Source organism: Triticum dicoccoides, chromosome 3B (assembly GCF_002162155.2).
Source record: "Triticum dicoccoides isolate Atlit2015 ecotype Zavitan chromosome 3B, WEW_v2.0, whole genome shotgun sequence".
Classification (NCBI taxonomy): Eukaryota; Viridiplantae; Streptophyta; class Magnoliopsida; order Poales; family Poaceae; genus Triticum; species Triticum dicoccoides.
In genome coordinates this window covers 270661932-270670799 of record NC_041385.1, presented here as the reverse complement: position 1 = coordinate 270670799, position 8868 = coordinate 270661932, and positions in this window count along the sequence as shown.

The following is an 8868-nucleotide window of genomic DNA, read 5'->3' as shown; positions in this document are numbered from 1 at the left end:
GAATCTAGTGACCGTTAGGATTTTCGGTGGGACCGAAATGCAACTCGGTAGGACCGATATGGTTAGGGTTAGGGCATAACATAATCTTGATGAGACCGATTACACAAACTCGGTAGGACCGATTTTGGTAATTAGCTAACCAGAGAGTTGGTCAGGCAAACTCGGTTGGACCGATTATCAAACTCGATGGGACCGATTTTGGTAATGAGTCAACCAGGAAGTTTGCATTGTAATCTCGGTAGTACCGATTGCTCAAACTCGGTGAGACCGATTTTGATAATGGACATACACAAAGAGATTACAATCCCATCTCGGTGAGACCGAGATCCCTATCGGTGAGACCGATTTGCTTAGGGTTTGTGGCAGTGGCTAAGACATCCAAACTTGGTGGCGCCGGATAGAAAGAATCGGTGGGGCCGAGTTTGACTTTAGGTTTAGGACAACTGTGTGGAAGTGGGAAAGTAGTTGAGGGAATTTGGAGCATATCACTAAGCACTTGAAGCAAGAGGCTCATTAAGCAACACCTCATCCCTCCTTGATAGTATTGGCTTTTCCTATAGACTCAATGTGATCTAGGATCACTGAAATGTAAAATGAAGAGTCTTGAGCTTGAAGATTGAGCCAATCCTTTGTCCTTAGCATCTTGAAGGAGTTCCCACATCCTTTAGTCCATGCCACTCCATTGTTGAACTTATCTGAAATATACTAGATAAAAGTGTTAGTCCAACAAGAGATATGTTGACATTAATTACCAAAACCACCTAGGGAGCACTTGTGCTTTCAATCTCCCCCCTTTTTGGTAATTGATGACAACATACATCAAAGCTTTAGATAAAGATATAAAGGACAGAAGTAAAACTTTGGAAAGACATGTAACAAGCATAGGCCCCCCTACATGTATGCAATCATGTGAATATGGAATATAGAAGCATGTGAGAGCATAACCATGATAGAGCAAGCAATGTGTTACATGTATCTTGGCCATATGCATCAGAGCAAAAAAAATATTAAAGGAAATACCTTCATGCCCATGAGTCCTGCTTGTAAATAGTATGTACATCAGCAAGAATTCCTCATACACATGATTGTGATGCATATACTTACCTTGTAGTCTTGAGTTGGCTTAGGATGAAATGAACTTGTGTAAACAAGGTTAGATAACACAGATACATCTACTAGCCAGAGCAAACAGAAGAAACCACAAGAATACCAAGACTGGGATGACATGTAGAGAGTGAGTACTAAGTACTACATTGGATTAGACATGTCCCCAAGAGTAAAGATATGCAATGAATTTAGATGATTTCTTTCCCTTAGATGTCTTGCTCCCCCTGAATCTAGCATGGGATACTGGGAGAAGATAGGGAACAGAAAATCAGAGCTGAAAGATATAAATGAACAGAGCTAATGCAAACTAATGCAAATAAGCACATATGAACATGTCTTTCCCCTCAAGAAGACATGTGGTATCTCTCCTCTTGAACACCAAGCATCTGGGATCCTTGAGAAATACATTCTACTAGTATTCTCTCCCCCTGGAGATCTCTCTCTCCCCCTGAAGGATCTCTCTCTCCTTCTCTGATGTGATCTCTCTCTCTAAGTGATAAGCTTTGATGTGATCTCTCTCTCCCCCTTTGACATCAATTTCCAAGAAGGGCTTGATAAAGATGTAATCTCTCTCTCCCTCTGGAATTTGTCGTGAATGGGTTTGATCCTTGAGTCACAACATAAAGCAATGATAAAAATGTGATGCTTGTAGAGGACAAGATTCATTGAGTGGAGCTGGATCAGAAGAAACACAGAATAAGTGGCAAACTGTTTTTCCTGTTGTGAAATCGGTGGCACCGAGTTGTAGGCTTCGGTTGCACCGAAAGGATTCGGTTGGACCGAAAATAACAAATCGGTGTAACCGAGTTCATCGCAGAGAAAACACTTGTCACCTCAGCTCACTAGACTAATAAGATCTCACAAAGATTTGCAAGGAATTTACTGAAAGATATGCAAGGAATTGGATGCAGAAAATGCAGAGCAAACAGAAAGAAATCTAGATGAAGTTTTTTTTAAAGGGGAAACAAATATGCATGAGACAAATGCAAAAATACAGAAGAAAACACAAGAGAACTTCATCTAGATATGGTCAGCGACAAAGTCACCTATGTTAGAGTATATTGACTTAGGAGTCAAGTGAGATCACTTGATCATAAGTCATACTCATCGTTTAAGCTCAAAATGGGGTTGCCATTTTTCGTTTAAGCATCTTGATGTATTCACATCTTGTCGAGTTGCTTTAGCTCATGTCTTGGAGTAAAGCTTCCCTAAGATTGAATAACATACCTTGGTTGGTGGTGTTGTCCATGTAGTTGAACTTATGTGAGTTGCTCGAGGTTGATGTAGCTCATCAAGAATTTGGAGCACCACTTGGAATTTGAGTCCATCTACCTACATGGGTTAGTTATTGCAAGGAAGAGCACTTGTGTATCCAAAAATGACAATCATGAAGCTCAACATAGAATTTGTCAAAGGATATGTTTAAATGGTTTTGTGCTTCCTTGGCTTCAACCACCTTGTGTAGAGACTTGGTGATGTAGAGATTGCTCAAGATATGAGTAGGTTACAACCTCATGGAATTTGATTCAACCAAGTACCTACATGGGTTAGATAACATGCAAGATACAAATATATCCAAGACATAAGATTTTCATCATAAGAGAGATATCAAGGATTAGTCATAAGCTCATGTCTTGCATGTATCCAATGGAGTTTCTACTCCAAGTTTGAAGCATCAATGATGTTCAATTCTCCTCTTAACCTGCAAAACACTTTCTCATCAAGAGGTTTAGTGAATATATCCGCTAATTGCTTTTCGGTGCGAACATGCTTAAGATCAATGTCACCCTTAGCAACATGATCTCGAATGAAATGATGACGAACTTCAATATGCTTAGTTCAAGAATGTTGCACAGGATTATGACCAATTTTGATAGCACTTTCATTGTCACAAAGCAATGGAACATGTTTCACATATATCCCATAATCTTTAAGAGTTTGAGTCATCCAAAGTAATTGAGCAAAACATGAACCAGCGGCAATGTATTCCGCTTCGGTAGTGGATAAGGATACTGAGTTTTGTTTCTTGGAGGACCAAGACACACGAGATCTACCAAGAAATTGACAAGTACCCGAAGTGGACCTTCTATCAACCTTGTCTCCGGCATAGTCTGAGTTAGAGTAGCCGACAAGATCGAAAGAGGCCCTCTTAGGATACCAAATGCCAAAATTTGGTGTATGGATTAAGTATCTCACTATCCTTTTCACAGCCTTAAGATGACATTCTTTAGGAGCAGCTTGATATTGTGCACACATGCACACACTTAGCATAATATCGGGACGTGAAGCACATAGATATAACAATGAACCAATCATAGAGCGATAAACCTTTTGATCGACTGGTTCACCATCTTTGGTTAAGTCAAGATGTCCACTAGTAGGCACGAGTGTAGACATACCTTTGCATTCTTGCATATTGAACTTCTTGAATAAGTCCTTAGTGTACTTCGTTTGAGAGACAAAAGTACCTTCCTTAGTTTGCTTGATTTGCAACCCAAGAAAGAATTTGAGTTCACTCATCATTGACATCTCAAACTTCTCCGACATTAGCTTTCCAAACTTCTCACTAAAATGAGGGTTAGTGATCCAATTATGATATCATCAACATAAATTTGGCATACAAATAATTCTCCATTAACCCTTTTAGTGAAGAGAGTAGAATCAATTTTCCCAATTTCAAAGCCTTTATCAATAAGGAACTTGGTCAAGCATTTATACCATGCTCTAGGAGCTTGTTTAAGACCATAAAGAGCTTTGTGAAGTTTGTAAACATGATTGGGTTTCTTAGGATTGACAAAGCCGGGAGGTTGTTTAACATAAACTTCGTCCTCTATTTCACCATTTAGAAAAGCACTTTTAATGTCCATTTGGTACAATGTGATATCATGGTGATTAGCATAGGCAAGTAAGATGCGAATGGACTCAAGTCTAGCAACAGGAGCATAAGTCTCACCATAGTCCATACCTTCGACTTGTGTGTAGCCTTAGGCGACGGGACGTGCTTTGTTGCGAACAACTTGTCCATATTCATCTTGCTTGTTGCGAAACACCCATTTGGTACCGATGATGTTGTGGTTGTTGTCGGGCTTCTCGACCAATGTCCAAACTTGGTTTCTCTCAAAGTTGTGTAGCTCTTCATGCATAGCATTTATCCAATCCGGATCTTCCAATGCTTCTTCGACCTTCATAGGTTCAATGCTAGAGATGAAAGAATAGTTTTCACAAAAGTTAGCTAGACGAGTTTTAGAGCGAGTGATTCTCCCGGTTTGAATATCATTGTAGATTTGCTCGACGGAATGGTCTTTAGCAATTCTTGCTCGAACTCGTGAAAGCTTTTGCTTGGATCTTCGTTGAACATCTTCTTCATCTTGTTCTTCTTCTTGGCCTTCTTTATTGTTGGTGTTGTCGTTCTCTTGTCGTGGTGGAGAAGGAGGTTGTTGACGTTCATCTTGATGCACTTCCTCGTTTCCTTCATCTTGGTGTGTCCCACTTGTGGATGCTTCCGTATCAACTCTTGGTTCACCTTGTCGTGAAGTAGAAGCTTCCACTTGGACAGACGAGGTACTCTCCTTCACCTCCGTTGGACGGACCTTGCCAATAGACAAGTCTTGGATTGCTTCCAAAGGATCTTTGTCTCCTACATCAATTGGCAATTGCTCTACTTGCGAGCCGTTAGATTCATCAAACTTCACATCTACCGTCTCTTCAACCTTTCGGGTGAAATTGTTGTAGACACAGTAAGTGTGAGAGTTTGAGCCATAACCTAGTAGGAAACCTTCATGAGACTTAGGAGCAAATTTAGAACGACGATGCTTATCAAGAATGTAGCACTTTTAGCCGAATACTCGAAAGTATCCAACTTGGGGTTTGTTACCGGTGAGGAGCTTGTATGCCGTCTTGCCGAGTAGCTTGTGAAGATACAAGCGATTTGTTGCATGACAATATGTTTCAACCGCTTCTGCCCAAAAGTGCTTCAGCATCTTTTACTCATCAAGCATCATTCTCGCCATTTTGATGAGCGACCGGTTCTTCCTCTCAACAACTCCATTTTGTTGAGGTGTGTACGTAGCCGAGAACTCGTGTGAAATCCCTTCTTCGTCAAGAAAGGTGTCCACATTTGTGTTCTTGAACTCCGTTCCGTTGTCGTTGCGAACCTTCTTGATCTTCACTTCAAATTGATTTTGGGCCTTCCTAGCGAAGTTTTTGAAGATCTTCTGAACCTGCGATTTATCATCAAGAAAGAACACCCACATAAATCTGGAAAAATCATCAACTATAACTAGACCAAAAGAATTTCCACCGAGACTCTTGTAAGAGTTGGGACCAAAGAGATCCATGTGAAGTAGCTTGAGTGGTCTCTTTGTGGTCATGATGTTCTTCACGGGATGCCTTCCTCCAACCTGTTTACCCGCTTGACAAGCACTGCACAGTCTATCCTTATCAAATATGACATCATTAACTCCAAGGATATGATTCCCTTTAATAAGCTTGTCAAGGTTTCTCATGCCAACGTGACCTAGTCGTCTATGCCATAACCAACCTTTTGAGGATTTAGCAATGAAGCAAGTTTTAGGTTGAGCCTTTTTAGTGAAATCGACAATGTATAGATCACCTCTACGTATGCCGGTAAAGACCATTTTATGATTGTCTCGACGAAACACTTGGCAATCTACTTTAGTAAATAGGACATTGAAACCGAAATCAGCAAGTGTAGATACTGAAAGTAAGTTGTACCCAAGAGATTCAACGAGCATGACATTTTGTATGGAGCTATCATGTGAGATGGCCACCTTACCAAGGCCAACCACCTTACCCTTTGAGTTGTCACCGAAAGTGACATACTTTCGAGGACTATCATTATCAGCAAGCTCACGAAACATGTCTTTATCTCCGGTCATGTGATCGGTACATCCACTATCAAGAACCCATTCCTTTCCTCCTGACATATATCCCCGAAGATTTGCCATAAGACCAAAGTGTCTCATTGCATCATCAAGATCGAAGTCACTATCATCATCCTCATCATAGTATCCATGTTCAACATCGTCATGTGGTGGATCAAATCCTAGAGAGGGTGATTCGTTAGAGTGATTTTGACAATGATCTTATAGCTTTGGAAATAATGTCACTAATAATACCAACATTTCCTTTGGCACACATAAGGTTCATAAGCTCAAATAGACGATCACCAAACATAGGATCACTAGTATTCATTTTACTCAAAGCAATAGACTTATGAAGAATTTCATCAAGATTTTTCAAAGAATAATCAGGAAATCGTTCCTCAAGAAATTTCCATATAGTGTAGGCACACTCAAGAGTAGGAAGTTTTATAATCCAGTTTCTAGGCAAGCCTCTAGTGATAAGATTAACAGTTCTAACGTTCCTAATCATGTCAATAGACTCATCAAGGGTAGGATGCATAGGATCAACACAAGGTGCACAAGGGCTAGCAATGTACTTGTTCAAATGATATTGATTGAAAATTACAAGCATCTCATTTTTCCACTCATGAAAATACTCTCCATCAAGAATAGGCACTCTATGTCTAAGACTCCCCAAAGTAGACTCATCCATCTTCCTCCAATGGTGATTAAACCAAGGCAATGGAGACCAATGCTTTGATACCACTTGTAGGAGAGGTGTCTAGAGGGGGGGGGGGTGATTAGACACTAAGTACCAAAGTTACAGTTTTTAAGATTCTCTTAAAGTTTAAGTGGAGTTTAGGCACAAGTTTAACATTCACAACACATATCAAGCAAGCATGCAAAGAGTATATGAGCAGCGGAAAGTAAAGCATGCAACTTGCAAGAAAGTAAAGGGAAGGGTTTGGAGGATTCAAACGCAATTGGAGACACGGATGTTTTTGGCGTGGTTCCGATAGGTGGTGCTATCGTACATCCACGTTGATGGAGACTTCAACCCACGAAGGGTAACGGTTGCGCGAGTCCACGGAGGGCTCCACCCACGAAGGATCCACAAAGAAGCAACCTTGTCTATCCCACCATGGCTGTCGCCCACGAAGGACTTGCCTCACTAGCGGTAGATCTTCACGAAGTAGGCGATCTCCTTGCCCTTACAAACTCCTTGGTTCAACTCCACAATCTTTGTCGGAGGCTCCCAAGTGACACCTAGCCAATCTAGGAGACACCACTCTCCAAGAAGTAACAAATGGTGCCTTGATGATGAACTCCTTGCTCTTGTGCTTCAAATGATAGTCTCCCCAACACTCAACTCTCTCTCATAGGATTTGGATCTGGTGGAAAGAGGATTTGAGTGGAAAGCAACTTGGGGAAGGCTAGAGATCAAGATTCATATGGTAGGAATGGAATATCTTGGCCTCAACACATGAGTAGGTAGTTCTCTCTCAGAAATAGGATGCTGGAAGTGTAGGTTCGTTCTGATGGCTCTCTCCATGAATGAAGAGGAGGTGGAGGGGTATATATAGCCTCCACACAAAATCTAACCATTACACACAACTTGCCAAACTCGGTGGGACCGAATTGAGAAACTCGGTCGGACCGATTTAGCAAATCTAGTGACCGTTAGGATTTTCGGTGGGACCGAAATGCAACTCGGTAGGAACGATATGGTTAGGGTTAGGGCATAACATAATCTCGGTGAGACCGATTACACAAACTCGGTAGGACCGATTTTGGTAATTAGCTAACCAGAGAGCTGGTCAGGCAAACTCGATTGGACCGATTATCAAACTCGGTGGGACCGATTTTGGTAATGAGTCAACCAGGAAGTTTGCATTGTAATCTCGGTAGTACCGATTGCTCAAACTCGGTGATATCGATTTTGATAATGGACATACACAGAGAGATTACAATCCCATCTCGGTGAGATCGAGATCCCTATCGGTGAGACCGATTTGCTTAGGGTTTGTGGCAGTGGCTAAGACATCCAAACTCGGTGGCGCCGGATAGAAAGAATCGGTGGGGCCGAGTTTGACTTTAGATTTAGGACAACTGTGTGGAAGTGGTAAAGTAGTTGAGGGAATTTGGAGCATATCACTAAGCACTTGAAGCAAGAGGCTCATTAAGCAACACCTCATCCCTCCTTGATAGTATTGGCTTTCCTATAGACTCAATGTGATCTAGGATCACTAAAATGTAAAATGAAGAGTCTTGAGCTTGAATCTTGAGCCAATCCTTTGTCCTTAGCATCTTGAAGGAGTTCCCGCATCCTTTAGTCCATGCCACTCCATTGTTGAACTTATCTGAAATATACTAGATAAAAGTGTTAGTCCAACAAGAGATATGTTGACATTAATTACCAAAACCACCTAGGGAGCACTTGTGCTTTCATAGAGGCTTGCAGCGGTCGAACTCCCGATCTAGGTTTCTTTCGAGGGTTTCTGTATTTATAGGAATTTTTGGCATCGGTTTCACGTCAGGGGGGGTCCACGAGTCAAGCACAAGGACGGAGCACCCTCCCCCGGGGGAGGGGGGGGTAGGGCGCGCCCTCCACCCTTGTGGTTGGCTCGGGACTCTTCTGACCCAAATCTTTTGCTTTGAGGGCTTCTTCTGGTCCATAAAAAATCACCATAAATTTTCAGGTCATTTGGACTCCGTTTGGTATTCCTTTTCTGTAGAACTCAAAAACAAGGAAAAAAAATAGAAACTGGCACTGGGCTCTAGGTTAATAGGTTAGTCCCAAAAAACATATAAAATAGCATATAAATGCATCCAATGTGGATAATATAATAGCATGGAACAATAAAAAATTATAGATACATTGGATACGTATCAAGCA